The 18,778-nt window shown below is 40.2% G+C and overlaps 1 long non-coding RNA gene across 3 annotated transcripts; it reads left to right on the top strand.

Annotated features, from left to right (window-relative positions):
• Positions 1–14,097: 14,097 nt before the first annotated feature.
• Positions 14,098–18,596, top strand: LOC109475110. Of its 3 annotated transcripts, XR_002140522.1 has the most exons (7): positions 14,098–14,345; positions 14,779–14,844; positions 15,173–15,401; positions 15,642–15,820; positions 16,084–16,183; positions 17,525–17,626; positions 18,186–18,596. It is a non-coding gene; the product is annotated as an uncharacterized LOC109475110 (long non-coding RNA). The 3 variants fall into 3 exon arrangements; XR_002140521.1 differs by lacking the exon at positions 15,642–15,820 and having other exon boundaries at positions 14,106–14,345; XR_002140523.1 differs by lacking the exons at positions 15,642–15,820; positions 16,084–16,183 and having other exon boundaries at positions 14,109–14,345; positions 18,186–18,595.
• The last annotated feature ends 182 nt before the right edge of the window (positions 18,597–18,778 follow it).

Here is an 18,778-nt window from a genome sequence, read left to right on the forward strand (position 1 = left end):
AGTGTATCTTTTCAATGTGTGCCAAGGTAATTACAAATCAAGGAAAGGACCAAGAAAAACTGACCGAAAAACATCGCATATTGTGGATTTTTGCGATCAGCCGCGGGGATACGGCCACAGAAATATCCCGAGATTGTGGCGAGTTACTATCGCCAAAGACTCTGGGCAAGCTTCACCCGCCTGGGACCGACACAATGTTGCCTGGGTCCCTACTAAAAAAAACCTTGGAAGAAAGAAGTACAGAGATTGGGACGAAAGCAAAGAACAGAAGGAGGGGCGAGGGCCGAAAGGGCGAGAGAACGCAACAAGCGGGCGCGGAACAGTCGGGTCTGGCGGCTTGACCGGGCGGGGCTTCTGACGCCAAAAGCCGCCCGACGCCACACAATGCTGCTGGATATCGCGTACGTGATCTTCCCTACACCGAGGTCAGAAATGTTCCTGTACATGCAGAAATGGCACCCAGGAATTTCCATTAAACATCGACAAAACAATAGTTTACACGGTGCAAGTGAATTTATTTTGATACACGTGGCAGTCTGACTCAATTTGAGCCTAAGTGCTAAAACTCCGAGTTCACCCTGACAGCCCAACAAAATTACCGATCTTAGCACTAAAATTGCGTTAAGATTCTGCTTATCATGATACCCTAATATTGTAATGTCAATGTTCACAAGCTAATTCATGCATAGGTTGTGAGAGGTTACCAAAAAAAAAATTTCACGGCAAAACTACAACTACGGGTACGTAAACAAAATTATGCCCGGAGGCTCCCCTCCCAACGCCGATGATTTACTCCCGCAAACTCGAGGCGGCCAACAAAATTTCTGTCGACAGGGATGACAAGCCGTCATGTGAAATTCTCATTCTAATGGGGTTCCAACAGAGACATGAGTACTTTTTGGTGCTTGAAAAAATATTCATGAACTCCAGTTTGTCAGCGGCGAAACCGAAGGGGCTAGATGAAAGTGCAGTCAACAAACAAAGCCGCCGGCGGGCATGAATCAAACTGGCATTTTGCATTTTTACACACAGAACCCATAATTTTGAAACAGCAACCGATAGTAAAACAAGGATTTACATTACCAAGAAAAGCTGAAACTTAGGCTTACCATAATTTGATTGGGGATAACCCGTCCGCTCCATTCGAAATTGTTGTTTACCATTCCTCTACGCGAGCGACTCACAAGTTGTCGCGAGAAGGAATCAGACACACGGGTGACCCGCGCACAGAGAACTGTCCAAAACACACTTCCCAGAACCCCCCCCCCCCTCTCTCTCTTAATTCATTTATTGAGAAAAAAAAATAGACTAGAGTGACCAACATACGGATCCTGTCCACTGTAGGACTGTGAAGGAGATACTAGTAACGTTAGTCTTTGAAGTTCGTTCACACATACGCAAGTTTTGTCGTCCTATATCCTTTGTCATCGTATCCTTTGACTTCCTACCCTCTCGAAAATGTACAATTTCATTGAAAACCTTGTCATCTGTCAACCATCAAAGACTGCAGAATTATCGTGTGGCTGTTAATTACTTGTATGGCTTCGGTGCCAACGTCTTAACACTGCATAGCACTACACCGAGGTACACCAACATGGCGGCCGCCTGTATTACGCAAGCCCCGTGACGTCACGTGAAAGCCGAGAATACAGCATAAATCAGCTACACAGCACAAAACAGCAATTTAACACACAATGTTGTGTTTGTACCAGTTCAACAAGGAAACTACAATAGTACACTATGGTCCAGTTACAACGGATACACAACAATGGTCTAGTTACAAGTCTTAGAGTTACAGTATGGATACAAGTCAAGTTACAGACGAGCTACAAGGATTTACAGTGGAGCTAAACTAATGTGTGTGTTGACTAACCTGTTTACGTAAACCTGGTCCGAGGTCTCTACTGATTTCAAACTAGCGGGCTACACTAATTATTCGTATAGTCAGCAGTCTCTCACCAGCTACTATTGGCTAATGCAAATGAACATGTAAATGAGCTACGTCTAAACTGTCTGATCAGCACCACGCCATGTGTCACAGGTCTAATAAATCGCAGACTCAACAGCATATCCAAACAAAGAACTAATAAAACGCTATCAAGAGATAGCATTGATAAATAGAAGGGTCTATACATCTGTCCTATCAGCTTTCAAATAGCCCATGACGGCACTGCACTTTCACAGGTTGGCGGTGGTGGTAGAAAAATACTACGAGGTGTCGCCAGTATGCTAGTATACTTCAAAGCTAGCGCCACCGTACGGCCGAGTTGGGATAACACTATTATTTCATTTCCCATAATGCCTTTGTGGTAGGGAGAGTATTTCAGCGAATTCGGTCTCCTTTTCCGCCCGGATACTTTAATATCCCATGATCCTCGTTGGGTATGGAGGAACGTATCCAGACAAAACTTACATCTTATACGCCCGAATACGAGACGAAACTTTTATGACGCATGGTATTTCCGGACATGCTACACGGAAAATATATGATATAGAAATGGTCCGAATATGCAGCATGTTAAATATGATATATTACCTCCGGATTTGTCCGAAATGTTCAACCGGTTTTTCTAGTTGCTCATATACATTGTTCACGATTTTGTTAGTTCATTAGTGACGCTGAAGAAGAGTGGTGGATGCCACTCGAAACGTCCGGATTTTATCTCCGTAATTTATCCAGTAGTAGAGTTTGAAATTCCTATAAATATTGTTTACCTGGATGTCTAACCTTCATCAACATACTAAGAATATTTTGTTACGCAGTTTGGGTGCCGACATGCAAGCACGTCCATGCTCCTAGCAAAGTTTTGAAATACTCATATTCGTGCTACAAAGAAATTTAGACAAAGGCAGCTAGACAAAGAGGAGATTGATAATAATCAGAGTATGAGACATGCTTGTTTAAGTTTAATTGACAAGTACAATATAAGGATTTTCCAGCGTTGTTATTTTCCATATCTTCCCATTGATCTTCGGATGCCATCCATCTATTTTCTCCTATCTTTCCGACTTGAACACTTTGATTGTCAAGTCTTGTCATTTTTTCCGTCTCCCCGATGGCGAAAGAAAGTCTGGATGCGAAACTTACAGAAATGTATATACGTATATTCCAATTTACAGCGCTTTCTTGGCGACGGACAGATATGTAAAATTAATATTTCTTGACGTTTTCTGATATCGAAAAAAGCTGTCTTCAACATGTAAGAAATGGTATCAAAGAACTGCAATTAATTTGATTTCCACGAACTCGACACATAACGTTAAATAAATCGGGTTGTTTGGGCTAATAATTAATGAAGTTCTTCAAGATTCCGTATACACGGTAGCTGAAAATGAACATTCTGCATATTCCTGGCTGTTCCAGTGGTTGCTCCCCCCACGCCCGGAACGTAATTTCGTCGTGCTTACGATCGTAATTTCGCCGTGCTTACGATTACGCAAATCGTAATTTAAGTTACTGTTTACGCTGTTGGTACTGTACATGACTTGTTCAATATTTATGCATAGTGTCATAGTAACAATCAACGCAGTGACATTTTTTTCTGTTTGTCAAACCGTACTTAGTTGTGGTTGACGTCACCGCCGTAATATTCCAATTTTCGTAATATTACTCATGTAACGTTGCCGCGTACTCATGTAACGTTGCCGGGTGTGATGTTCAGAGTAGTGTGATGCTATGAAAAGGAAGCAATACACGTAACGTAATAACGAGACAGGTTTGTCCTTTTATTCAGTACCTTCCTAGACTCATTGCGCACGACTTATGTGCAACGTGACCCCAGGTAACCCGAAATGGAGCACGTGTTCGATACCAACGGCAGATGGAACGGGCCATTCTTTAGGTCGAACGGAACGGGTATGGGGCTTTTGACCCTTTTTTGGAGTGAAAATAGCCATTAAAGTCCCCCAGATGAGTGATTTGGAAGTGGTGTATAACAAATATGTGACTGCTTATTTGTAGACACATGTTCAAGGTACCCCTATACCGAATTTCATATTATTCAGTTGTAATACCAGGGCTCAGAATCAATAAATCCAATTTTTGTCGAAAAATGACCCCCCAAAAAACTTCTTCAAAACAGCCACATAATTTTATTTTGGACCAAATATTGCAAATTCGCGCCAAGCTGAGATCTTGCAAATCGCGAGATTTTTTATGTCATTGTTTGACATTCGATGACGTGTTGTAGACGGACGGTATCATTGGCGGAATTCAAGCTCTGTCTAGTATAAATCTTGCCACGCCGATTTTGTGTCCGACGATGATGTATCACAACTATATATCTAGCTGTGAACCGCCTGTGCCTTTTAAATGTATTTTGTTTTTATCTGTCGTCCCTAGGTCTCTAATAAAAGGACTTGTTCAGGACGATCACAGGATAGTTTTGCTGCTGTGACAACTGTAATATGTCCGGGGAAAAAAGTTTAGAGTCTGTTGGTACTTCTTCTAACGGGTTGCGGTCATCAAGACTTTCAATTAACCTGAGAAGAAAGTCTCGCTTGTCTAAAAATATGCCCCCAAAAGGTAACAAAATATCAAATGGGAAGGTTTTATTTAAAAAAAATGAAACACGTCATCATTCCAAAGCTGTCGAAGGTGTAATGAGTGATGAGTCCCACAACTTTAGCGTGGTCGGATGCGAAGCTGTTCCTTCGACAGGTAAGACGTGAATTGTTTAAATGCATGTGAACCCTCAAAACTTAGTTTATGTCTTCTGGAGCTTGTATCTTTGATCACTTTGGAATGCATGGATGGGTTATCTTGATTTTTGGAATATGAGTTGGTCTCTGCAATGCCTGAAAGTCAGTAGACTAAGTAGAATGAGTACGTTTGAATGATTCTTTTTGTTTTCAATAACGTCTACAGCGTCAGGAGAGAGCACAAACAGCAATAAAGTTTGTCACAGTGGAAAGCATTCCCGCAAGAAAGACACTGTCTCTAAACCCCGACGGAAAAAGAAGGTATTTCAATATGCTGTATATTTCTCTCTGCAAACATCATTAGATATTAAAAGAGCAAAAAAGCACTTTTTAAAAAGATTTTAAACAAGAGTTCCGGGATCTCATACCTTCGCCAAGTGATGTTAACCTTTATGACTGACAAATTATATAGATCATTCTCCTTGATTATGCAAATAGGATTCTAATTTGCATGAATTGTATCGGTTGATCATATTATCCACGCAAAGACAGTCTTATCTTAACAAAGAATGCCATTCTAGCATTTCCTAATAAATTATGCAAATGAGGTCAACATTTGCATAATTTATGTTTAATGATGTTCACCTTCATTTAACTTTCAATTACCCCTAGTATTAAATTCCAGGCAGTTACCACTGTCGAATCATAACATTTTCTCATTAATTATGCAAATTAGGTGTTCATTTGCATAATCAATATCTGCCTAAATTTCTCTTGTTGTCAATTACATATGTCACAAGGTTGAATAGTCCTATCATGGAATGCAGCTGATTTATGAAATTTCCTAATTAATTATGCAAATTATATCTAGATTTGCATAATTGTCATATAGTTATGTCAAGCATCACTCAAGCTATCTACATACCAAAAATCATGGCGATCCGTCAACTGGTTCTTGAGTTATCGCCCTTTTAATTTAAATCAGCAAATGCCCCTGCAGTTCCGGGGCAAGCTGCTAGGGGGCCCAAACTCATGTCACTTCTTCCTTAGCCCACGAGCTATCTACCATTCCAAATTCGTGACCCTAGGATGTACAGATCACGAGATATCAAAACCGGAAGTTCACTTGCAGTACCAAGGAAAGCCGCTAGGGGGCCCAAAATCTAATCATTTCTATGTCTCATCAAGACCTACTTACCCACCAAGTTTCATGACAATCCAGTCAAAGCTTTTTGAGTTATCGTGCTAAACCACATACATACATACACACACACACACACACACACACACACACACACACATACAAACGCAACGGAAAACATAACCTTCTTGGCGAAGGTAACAAATTGTCTCCCCTCTACCTAATTTTTAAGCTTTCTACAGTTGGTCGGAAATTCTGTGATGACATTGCTGCTACCAGCTCATCCTCTGATGGAAAGGACGACAGTTGCCTTGACGGCTTTGTTGTCAACGATCCAGTCGACTCACAGGGTATACCAGATGAAGGTTCGTACCTGTTCAAGCATTATTTTTTAAAATTATTATGACATCTTGATTCATCGAAACACAACACATGCAAGAATCTCTTAAGTTGCAGGAATGATAATTTTGGTGTTTGTTAACTGAACGTCACAACATATCAAAGGCTAATGAAACGATCCCTTTTCTTTAATAGAAATGAAGGCGGTCTATCTTCAATCATTGAAACCCACCAGTTACTCCGAGCTGGAATATTCGACCAAATTTGGTAAAAGGATAAGACAGGTTAGTCATTTAGATTAGATCTAAATTTCATTGCACAAGGTGCGAATAACTTACCTGCCATTTCTTCACGCCGCAATAGATATTTTGCAGGCTGAAGATGAACCCTGTCTTTTACGAATGCTTTTTTCCTATTATTCTTAAAAAAGAGTAATTCCTACACCAATTACTCCTGTTTGTTAATACGACCTGTATCATTTATAGAAAGAGGACGAATCAGAGCATGAAGTTGACAACTACGAGACTGACAGTTTCCTCGCCGATGACAATGAAAAAATTGAGTATGAAAGTGACCAGCTGTCATCATGTACATCTTCTAGTAGCAGTGGGGTAAAAACAAGGTATGTTTTACTTCGGTCAAGGGACATGTATGGGAACATTTTCCTATAATTACAATAAGCAATTACATTTCATGAGGTTAAAAAGTTCCAATTATGCAGATCAAAATCCAGATAACGAAACCGTGTTGAACTGTTTCTGCTACAGGTTAACTCTGTCTAGAGACTTAAATTGACCGGATGTAGTAAGATTAGCCTTTCAGTTTAACTTTCGGGGTTTAAAAAAGCTCCTCTAATTTTCTTTCAGGTTCCCATGTAGTCTGCACAACCTAACCTCGAGTTTAACGACCTTCCCTTCGAGGGAATACTTTGGAAGCAAAATAACTGTGTTTGGGATGGAAAAGTCCCATTCCTGAGCTACAAGAAAACACTGGTGTGCACCATTATGCCCGTGCTGCTTGCTTTCTTCGTGCATTTATTCCTCTATGTTAGCTCTCTTACCAAGTTGTGTAAAGTTGGTATCTATTATGTCGTCTTTTCTTCTTATTCAGAAGAGTCAGTGTTTTGTCTGCATAGTCATTGCATTACTATCTTAAAATTCCTATCGCAAACTTACCTGCGTCTATTTCCTACAAGGAGACAAAGGCGGCTTACTAGCAGACTGAAAAAGAAGAAAAGAAGAATCAATCTGCTGGATTCGTCGAGCGAAGATGAGGTAGTCAGTAAAACGAACAAGAGAATCTAAAGAGAAGGTTTTATTGGGAATAGAGCCCTAATGTATAGGTTCGGGGTGGGGTATATCACTACTTTGATTTACTGTTGTGTTAATTTTCCTTTATCTAAATTTTAATTGCACAAGGTGCGAATAACTTACCTGCCATTTCTTCACGCCGCAATAGATATTTTGCAGGCTGAAGATGAACCCTGTCTTTTACGAATGCTTTTTTCCTATTATTCTTAAAAAAGAGTAATTCCTACACCAATTACTCCTGTTTGTTAATACGACCTGTATCATTTATAGAAAGAGGACGAATCAGAGCATGAAGTTGACAACTACGAGACTGACAGTTTCCTCGCCGATGACAATGAAGAAATTGAGTATGAAAGTGACCAGCTGTCATCATGTACATCTTCTAGTAGCAGTGGGGTAAAAACCAGGTATGTTATACTTTGGTCAAGGGACATGTATGGGAACATTTTCCTAAAATTACAATAAGCAATTACATTTCATGAGGTTAAAAAGTTCCAATCATGCAGATCAGAATCCAGATAACGAAACCGTGTTGAACTGTTTCTGCTACAGGTTAACTCTGTCTAGAGACTTAAATTGACCGGATGTAGTAAGATTAGCCTTTCAGTTTAACTTTCGGGGTTTAAAAAAGCTCCTCTAATTTTCTTTCAGGTTCCCATGTAGTCTGCACAACCTAACCTCGAGTTTAACGACCTTCCCTTCGAGGGAATACTTTGGAAGCAAAATAACTGTGTTTGGGATGGAAAAGTCCCATTCCCGAGCTACAAGAAAACACTGGTGTGCACCATTATGCCCGTGCTGCTTGCTTTCTTCGTGCATTTATTCCTCTATGTTAGCTCTCTTTACAAAGTTGTGTGAAGTTGGTATCTATTATGTCGTCTTTTCTTCTTATTCAGAAGAGTCAGTGTTTTGTCTGCATAGTCATTGCATTACTATCTTAAAATTCCTATCGCAAACTTACCTGCGTCTATTTCCTACAAGGAGACAAAGGCGGCTTACTAGCAGACTGAAAAAGAAGAAAAGAAGAATCTATCTGCTGGATTCGTCGAGTGAAGATGAGGTAGTCAGTAAAACGAACAAGAGAATCTAAAGAGAAGGTTTTATTGGGAATAGAGCCCTAATGTATAGGTTCGGGGTGGGGTATATCACTACTTTGATTTACTGTTGTGTTAATTTTTCTTTATTTAATTAACATTTTATAACCCGCATACAACAGAAAATAACGATATTGGAGGTATATGGTGCGCGCTCAAAGGTTGTGTTGATAATTTTAGAATTAGGATTTTAAAATTGTCAGGTTATTATAGTCGTAGAAGTTGACTACGAAACATGTATATGCATTTTATAATGACTTTTTGACCATTGACCACAATGCGTTTATGATTCCATGTACGATATTCTCTTGTCTAATTTGACATTAATTTGTAATGTTTATTTTTGTTTATTTGTTTATTTATATTGCACATAAAAACTACAGAAGGTAAAATACAATACATGCGAATAAACACAACATTAAATAAATGACTTAATTAAAAAGAAAGAATGTGCTGGGAGAGAATGAAAGCCTAAGGGCGTATCTATGTCCTCCTCCATTATGATTAAAAGCATGATTAATAATAACAACGATAATAATATTAAAGGTCAGTAAAAAACATGTGAAAAATAACATCTGAGTGACAAAGCGTTTACACAAAGATATTGTTTGATGCCAGAAGGTATTACTTAATTATTAATTAATAAATTAATGAGAACATAGGCATCATAAGAAAAATAAGAAACTCCTTCCACGTGCAATTTTCATGACTCTTTACTACAGTTTAATTTATCCATGCTTATCATACTGCAATATTATATGGGCGAGCACTTACACAACATCCATCAAACCACTTTACCAACTACAAAAACGCTTTGTTAGAATAGCAGCAAACACACACTTCACAGCACACTCAGCACCCCTGTTTAGCAAATTACAAGTCTTAACTGTATACGACATCAACAAATTACAAACTGCGCTATTTGTCCACAAAATCGTAAATAATACCTCAGAACTACCCGTCCAATTCGAAAGTTTTTTTTTTAAATCCAACTCGGACATTCACCAACACAATACAAGACAGCACAGCCAGTTAAGACCAGTCACAACTAAATCCACACAAAAACAATTCTCAACAAGGAAAATCGTAGATTTCAAACCTCCGGGTTTTTTTTTTTTGTATTGTATTGGTTTAGGTTATTTGTTTGTGTGTAGTATGAAAGTTATGTGCGTAATATGTTTGTATGTGTTTGATGGCTTCTGACGGTTGGTTTGGTATGGACTGTTGATTAACGTGTCTAACAGCCTACACCGTCACCCGCGCCATTACCCCCGCCGTCACCCAAATTTTTTATCGGAACCAGACACCCCTCTGTTTGACCCCTTTTGAATGGTAAGGCCCAAAACTGCAACCTCCCCATTCCTTAACAACATGGTAAATTCCATTTTCAGCATAACGGGGGTGTCCGGAGCACTTAAAAACCTTTTATTTCGACGCCCATAAGCGCATATGCAATTAAACAAAAACGTTCTGCATCATCTGCAGCCCAATAGCAATACGTATACCGAACAACAGACCAATCCGTCCAGCCGATCGCGAGAAACAGCTGCTGACAGAAATGTTTCGAACAATAGTAAAACCTCCTCGCGGAAGGATATCTCCTTCCCCGGAGGTAATAATGTACAGAGGGTCTGTTATCTAGAATAATTTAAATCGTACATTAAAGGACTGTAAATCAATACCCAGCTTCAAAAAACAACTAAAAGAAAATTTCCTACTAAACCCCAGTTACACTTGTACTTACCCAATGATCAATCTTAAAAATTCTTCTCCATCAGAAAGTCCCAAAGGTCTAATTGAGAACCGTGAAAAGAAAACAGACAATCGAACTGTCCAATCTCTCAGAAACGACCCCGGAAGTAAACAAACCCTACATTTGACCCAGATTACTCCTGTATACATCCGAACAACTTACACATCTCCTCCCGCCATCTTAACTACTCAACGGACTAAAATTTGATCAAATTGGGAAAGATTATACCCTACACGTTACATCTCAGCAAAAAGTCTCCAACATGGACCAAATGTTCCAAGGAAAAAAAGAGTTTCTTCCAAGTTAGACAGGCACTATAATCAGCCTCCTACTGCGCAACTCTAACTGTAACCTCTGACCTTTTATCAGATATTAAACCTCCTAGCCTGGACCTTTGCCAGCTACCCTGTTTGACTATCTGTGACCAATCACAGCACGTAATTTTATATGTAGTCACTATACCAGTAACCAGCTCAAGTTACCATACATACGCAGTTAAAAAACAAATAGAATTCACAATCTCAACGGGCGTATCTTTTGTACAATTATGAAAGAAAATCGAGATTGGTCAAAATCGCACTCACGTTACGCTAAGTTGTTGCCAGGCACATAAATATACTTGGAATACGTCGTGCAAGGAGTATAACAAAATGGCGGATGGGTAGACTAAAGGCAAACAAATACGTGGTGGTTGTGTCGGGTGACGAAGCCATATTTGTTTCACTTACATGAGACACCGCACAAGTATGCCGTTCTACTTTGGTTTCACAAAGTAAAATATGTGAAAAACAGCTTACTTATACTTATTCTACTCCCTTAAAGACATGTAATTCAAAGAAATGTGTTCGTTACCACACTTACCGTCGTGCCGCCCGCGTTCTACCGCTGAGGATTATTTCATTTTGGGAATCAATGGGGGTGTTCAGCAACAAAACGGCATTGATAAGAAAGAAAGAAGAAGGAAAAGAAGAGACTAGATAATAGAAATTAGCATTTTATATATATCTGCCACATAACTCCTATTCAAAAACAACATATGATGATACAATTTTGACATTTGTCCCCGTAAAACAATAACGCTAACTTGTCAAACCCTTTCAATTGAATAGTAGCTCTAGAACAAAGGGGATTCCCCTAGATGCCTGATGGATGCGTTATGGATTCTTCGTTTTCACGTGACGTCGGAATACAGTACTAACAGCATAAACTTTAACGTAATTACGACAAAGGCAAAACGCACACATGGCGTTTTGGTTCGACACAAGATTCGGTATAGGCAGCTCATTTTTCAAAGCATATGCCGATCAAAGCCAATGGTTGAAACTTTCTCCTCAAACCTAGCCTTGGCTACACCACTTAATGTTGTACAGTAAGAGGACAAAGACAACCATAGCACTCTGGCACACAGATACCTTTCACAGTGCCATTCTTTATATCGTGTGTTCTATACATCCAACATGGCGCCGATGCGGTTTTCGAACGTCTAAACGCATTCCGTGAAAACGAAGAATACGTAGTTATGATGTGAGGTATATGTATGGAGCGTCTAACGAATTGCAGGTTCCTTTGTAACAAAAAATTCCATATTGTCTTCCAGGGGTGGTTTGAAAATAAAAAGAAGTAAACGTACGAAGTTATAATAATTATTAGCTTGGCCGCGTCAAAATCCCTTACATCATAACCTTGTACAAGTTCGTACTTCCCCGCCCTCTCTTCTAGCTTGGGCCACGTCACAAAAACGTCACAACTTCATATAACTTCGTACAGTAGCCTTCGCCCACTGTACGAAGTTGGGCCACGTCACAATCTCACATGCGAAGGTAGCTTGGGTACGTCATAATCCCATATACGTCATAGCTTCGTACAACCCCGGCCCTCTCTGCGAAGATCAGATCAGGCCGACCACAATCCCTTACATCATAGCCCCTCCTTCGCACTTGGGCTACGTCACAGATGACTGCCGTATAGAAAATCAGCCCTGTCTTCTTTTGTGGCAGATGTAACATTACATCTTTGGTTCGTTGGTCGTTATAATTATTACGGGAACCATGAACACGAGACAGGAGACAAACATGCTATTTCTGTCTTTATTTCTACGCTTCCTTTACGTACTTCGCATGTCTACTTCACCTACCTTATAAATCTGCAGGTAGCTCCGACTTCATGTTCTATATTACTAAAACAACGCGTGAAGGGGAGACGCTCGTCAAAGGACATGCGCACGGTTGGCGCGCTTGGTGAGAACTTCAAAACCCTTTTTGGGCTAAATTTTGTTGATTTTTGGCATTTTCATGTTGGATTGTAAAGTGTATGATTCTGAGTTCATGTTGTTTTGCAAAAAATTAAGTTTTTTCATGAAATTGCCTGGCTATTGGCTTATCTGTTACCCTACACCCCTCGCCTATCGGTTGGTATCGACCTGAAATTTGGGGTTAAAGTGAATCAATGTTTAGAAACAGACCGATACCTCGACTCTCGGTGATCGGAATTTCCCGAAAAGTCTTGCAGGTACATATTAATAAATGGGCTTTTGTATTCTTTAACGTGTCGTGTCACGTGCTTGCCTGTAATGTTCCGCTCGTGCGCGTAATGGCAGGATCCCGTGGCGTTGTAAGTTGAATTTATACTCTCCAAGTCAATTTCGTCTGCTAAATCACAGTGGGGGAATTTTCAACCCTATTGCGACGCCCAGGGCATCCCTGAATCCTCTTTTTCTCTGTTCACTTTCGTGTCAATTCATGAAATATTGTTTTTGTACATGGAAGATTATATCATTAAACGTATACGGTTTACATGGAGCTCTTGCATGTCTAATTTTTATCATTCTTCTTAAATTTGTAGGTCAATTGGTAACTACTATCACATCTATCGATGTGTTGTTTGTTTGACAAATCCACAACCCTCTTTTGGTAATATTCTGTTCCAATTTGAGGAGTACATGACAACTTTGGGAAATGCCGATTATTGTATACTACATGAAGACAGAGTAGTATTTGGTAGAACGATGACAGGCAGTCAGTCATCTGTTTTTACAGCGAGCACACGTACAGACATGCTGTGTGTTTCCTATTCAGTTTGCCGTGTGAATTTCTGTCATTTTGTGCACAAGGGATATCGACGTTTACAGTATGAAGAAGTCCCCATTAGCATGTCATGATAAGAAAGTGCTATGCTGTGCATCTGTAGCGTATGCCTTCTAGAGGAGGGGTTAAAGTGCATAGGTATAATATTAAAGTTAAAGTTAATAGTTAAGAATATTAACAGGTGGCTGGGTGGCCCTGTCCAGAGGCAATTGCATAATAAGGTACTTATCGGCTTGTAATAGGGCTTTCTGAAAATAAGGATCGATTACGGTAATTATGCATTAAATATGTAGCAGGTTATTTTGTCCGTCAGCCTAAAAATATTTGGTAAGGGTACACCGTCACATAATAATGGTGTGGCTTAAAGGGGAATTAAGTAGAATGAAGTAACACACCGGTCGCGTATCCAGATCAAGGATATTATATTATATATATATAAATTAGAGGTGCCGGCGGTCAGTCTATCATCCGAAGGCAAGACAAACACCCACTTATTATCGGAGACCGTGCGCCATGCATAGGCTGTCGTGCCTGTTTGTAATTGAAATAAGCTGGATAAAGTTGGACAAGTTTAATTATCTAGTCTGGAACAATGGTGCATGGTAATAACCGGAAGACAATAGGGCTTATTCACCACAGATGGTCACGTGACTCTTCCCACGCCTGTTTCGAGCGGAACATTTAGTTCGAACGCGCCGCTCCGCGCCTAACCTTATTTGCATATATGGGAAAATTAACCTGCTCATTTGCATATATGGGAAAATACCGTGTTCCCGCTAGCGCACTGTGACTTTTGGCCTTTGACACCACAAATCATGACGTATAGTCACATGCAACCATTTGCAATGGGAACAACGTTGCTACAGGGTAGCGAACAGAGTCTTGCGAGAATTGGTTGAGTCTTTAGCACCTCTAAGCCGCGAGAATGCAGAAATTACGAAGAAAACTGGCTGGTCTCTCTTCGGATGTGTATTAAAGAGCCTGGTAAGTAACGTTTACTTCTTGATATTTCCGTATGACTACAAGTTTTTCAGGAGCAAACTCTGGTGGTTTTCAAACCACAAATAATTTTATGTGTCTCTTAGAGCTGGAAAACTGGCGTTAGCCTGACACTTTCTTATTAGCAATATGGGGCGTGAAATGTTTAGATGCATGTTACACCATATTTACACGTTCGACTCATTAGCATCGGCAGTGTGTTCACACGTGTTACATAACTGTTGTTTGGGTTGCATGTATTTCCATACCTGTTCAAAAACTCCACTGCACTTGTTTCCTCAATTTTCCTCGTTTTGGGCCGACATAAGCATGGGACAGATCGGTTGCATTGGTGCATATAAAAGGAAAATAGCCCCCCTCCCCAAGTAGTATCACTCATGTACTAGTATATAATTTTGTGAATGTTTTCTTAACTTAGACTAGTTAAAGGGAACCCTGTACTGCTGTTGCCAATATTAACGAGGGAGACTTCAGTTTGCAAAACGTGAGTAAATGCCAGTTTTACACATGTAAAATTATGATATATATAGTAGTTCTTTACAGTGTGCATCATACAGCAATAGTCAGTACAATTGAGCAAAACAATTGTCCACGCTTTGTTTTGGTACTGCTGCATGAAAAGATCTAACTATGAATTCTACCTGTCAACTGTTTACATTTGTAACCATACAGTGCTATTGTGTTCACAGAAATGCCACAAGTACATGTATATAATACTTAGTAATGCTAAACATTGTTTCTACTCCGTAATTTGTTAACATCATTTCTAGATAACTACATTTGTACATTTCTCCTTCCTTTCTTTGGTGCAGGCACACCATCCTGTCTCCCTGGATGCACCTGTAGCAGATGGGTTTCCAGTGTGGACTTGAGCCGTCTCACCGCATCCGGGATGGAGCTGGTTGATCGGTTGATCCGATTGAAAACGGCATGGACCTGTTCCACCCCTTGCTCCCCATGAAAACCCAACCCAACCCCCCACACCTTATCCAGGGTATGACATGTTCTTCCAAGAGGTGCATCTTGACGGATACAGACGAGGTAGGGAACAGCTCTCTGTACCTTGGCCAGGAAGTGCTTGATACTGCAGTCTGTAACATAAAAAGAATGGTATTGATTGATTATGTATTAATTTACTATGAAAAACATTATGATGTCAATTGCATATCCAAAATAACTTTTAATGTTGGTAGTAGATCAAAATGGGTTGATGACTAAGAACCCACCTAGATTGGATATCTCCTCAAGCTGCCTTACATGTGCTTCTATTGTTCCTGATAGGCACTGGACTGATGCAGCTGGCAGCAGCTTGACAGTGAGACAGTTGTCACCGTCCTTTGCAGTGAAGGGCAGCAGTTCACTAACCACTCCATGTGGGCTGAGGAGTTCGCCTGCAATCCTTCTCGACTCCTTTTCAGACTCAACAGAGATGCCATATTGAACCAGCCATCTGGAATAGGGTAGGAAGATATTGCACTTAACAAATGAAAAGAAACAAATATTCTTCATCAATGTTCCATTTAATTTATATGATACAATTAAAACATGTTTTTATAGCTTCCAAAAAGCATTCACTGCCATATACCATGTACTAAGGTTTACTTGTATCTTTAGTTCATTGTGATCCAGCCTTACTATTGCCTGAATACAGTTAATGTTACAGACAACTGTTACAAGTACATAGCTGAAAGCTGACCTTTTCATTTCTCTTGTCTGATGCCAGGTTATGCTCAGGTCTGTTTTTGCTGACAGGAGACTGGCTGCTGGAATACGGATCTTGTCCAGCTTGACAGCTTTTAATGCAGCCTGTAAGTCTTCACGAGGTAGGCGTTGCAACTCCTTAGTAAGCTGTAGCGCAGTGTCTCCTCTACTGGTTATCTTCCTGGCTGTCTCTACTTCTTTCACCCTTCTCCTTACTGTTGTAGGGGTCACATCTGTTGTCGCTTTCCTAGCCTTCGTCAACTTGCGAAGGATTGGCTGCGTATTGAATAATACATGTATATTTTAGTTGCTGGTATTGTGATCCTGCAACAAACATGTGTATATATATTTATATCATACCCGGACCGCTATAATCTTTGATAACTGCATTCCGGAACTTTACGGCCCAGCTCGGAATACTGTACTGTGTATGATGCAGTCTTAATTGCTGATACTGTGGAATACTGTACTGTGTATGATGCAGTTTTAATTGCTGATACTGTGGTATTCTGTACTGTGTATGATGCAGTTTTAATTGCTGATACTGTGGTATACTGTACTGTGTATGATGCAGTTTTAATTGCTGATACTGTGGTATACTGTACTGTGTATGATGCAGTTTTAATTGCTGATACTGTGGTATACTGTACTGTGTATGATGCAGTTTAATTGCTGATACTGTGGTATACTGTACTGTGTATGATGCAGTTTTAATTGACTGATACTGTGGTATACTGTACTGTATATGATGCAGTTTTAATTGCTGATACAGTGGAAAACTGTACTGTGTATGATGCAGTTTTAATTGCTGATACTGTGGTATACTGTACTGTGTATGATGCAGTTTTAATTGCTGATACTGTGGTATACTGTACTGTATATGATGCAGTTTTAATTGCTGATACTGTGGAAAACTGTACTGTGTATGATGCAGTTTTAATTGCTGATACTGTGGTATACTGTACTGTGTATGATGCAGTTTTAATTGCTGATACTGTGGTATACTGTACTGTATATGATGCAGTTTTAATTGCTGATACTGTGGAAAACTGTACTGTGTATGATGCAGTTTTAATTGCTGATACTGTGGTATACTGTACTGTGTATGATGCAGTTTTAATTGCTGATACTGTGGTATACTGTACTGTATATGATGCAGTTTTAATTGCTGATACTGTGGAAAACTGTACTGTGTATGATGCAGTTTTAATTGCTGATACTATGGAATACTGTACTGTGTATGATGCAGTTTTAATTGCTGATACTGTGGTATACTGTACTGTGTATGATGCAGTTTTCAATTGCTGATACTGTGGCTAGGAATATTCACATTTCTTGAAATTTTCTATACTATTTTTTTATAGTATGTTTCATGTCATACCAGACTATAGCTAAAATAAGGTTATTGATATCTCCTGTTGTTGATGAGACTGAGAGCACTAACCTGTCCCCCTGTTTTGCAGGATACTGTTTGGCCATCACAGGAGGCAGCTAATTGTCTCCTTATGAGAGACAACAGAAGCTCATTCTCCCACGCTTGTATGGCCGGCCCTGCACTTGTCAAGGTACGTATGACTTGTTGCACAGCAGGGGGGAGAATGGGAGCTGGGCAGGGGAGAATGGGAGCTGGGCAGGGGAGAGTGGAAGCTGGACAGGGGAGAGTGGAAGCTGGAGAGGGGAGGATGGAAGCTGGAGTGGGGAGAATGGAAGCTGGAGATGGGAGAGTGGAAGCTGGAGATGGGAGAGTGGAAGCTGGAGATGGGAGAGTAGAAGCTGGAGAGGGGAGGATGGGAGCTGGAGATGGGAGGATGGGAGCTGGAGATGGGAGGATGGGAGCTGGAGAGGGGAGGATGGGAGCTGGAGATGGGAGGATGGGAGCTGGAGTGGGGGGAATGGAACCTGGAGTGAGGAGGATGGAAGCTGGAGATGGGAGAGTGGAAGCTGGAGATGGGAGGATGGGAGCTGGGGAGGGGAGGATGGGAGCTGGAGAGGGGAGGGTGAAGGCTGGAGAGGGGAGGGTAGCCCTTGTCAGGTGAGCTGCCTCAGGCATGCAGGCTAATCTTGGAGACATTTCTTTGACCTGGAAATAATAATGACCATAATGATATTTTCTGTTGCTATCAGGAATCCTGAAGCCCACAAAACCAGATCTACAAGTGCCTTTTGCATCTACTCAAAGGAAAGGTGTGGAAGAAGTTTCCTGGACCAGATTGCTATGATCAGCCATCATACTGTTTCGGTCTACATTCTGAGCAATACATGTTATGTTTATGGGTAGTTTATTCATATTAGATGTAACAAAGCATACCACCTTTATTAAGGTTCAACATCATGGAATGGATCAAATTTTCTATGGACTGAGGTGTTAAGTTTAAGAGTTCCTACTTGAATTCATAGAGCTCACTTGAAAGTTTTTGCAAGGATTATAGAAGGTGATATTCAGTTGTTGTTTAATTTAACATTTATAAACAAGGTGTCAAAGATGAGAAGAACCAAGGTATAAAGTTGTTCTGGTATGAATAATCATTGTCATTGATTGAGATGGATATGAAGACAAGAAATAAAAAAAAAGCACATAGACACACAAGTGTTTCCTATCTGTTTGAATGAATGAGCTGTTTACATTATGTTTTACATAGCTTACCCTTCTTCTCCTTTGGGGAGGGGCAATACTCTGGGTGGTCGCAGAAGGTTTCTTGTGGACATCTAACAGTGTT

This window comes from Branchiostoma belcheri, unplaced genomic scaffold (assembly GCF_001625305.1).
Source record: "Branchiostoma belcheri isolate BF01 breed outbred unplaced genomic scaffold, Haploidv18h27 scaffold329, whole genome shotgun sequence".
Lineage (NCBI taxonomy): Eukaryota > Metazoa > Chordata > Leptocardii > Amphioxiformes > Branchiostomatidae > Branchiostoma > Branchiostoma belcheri.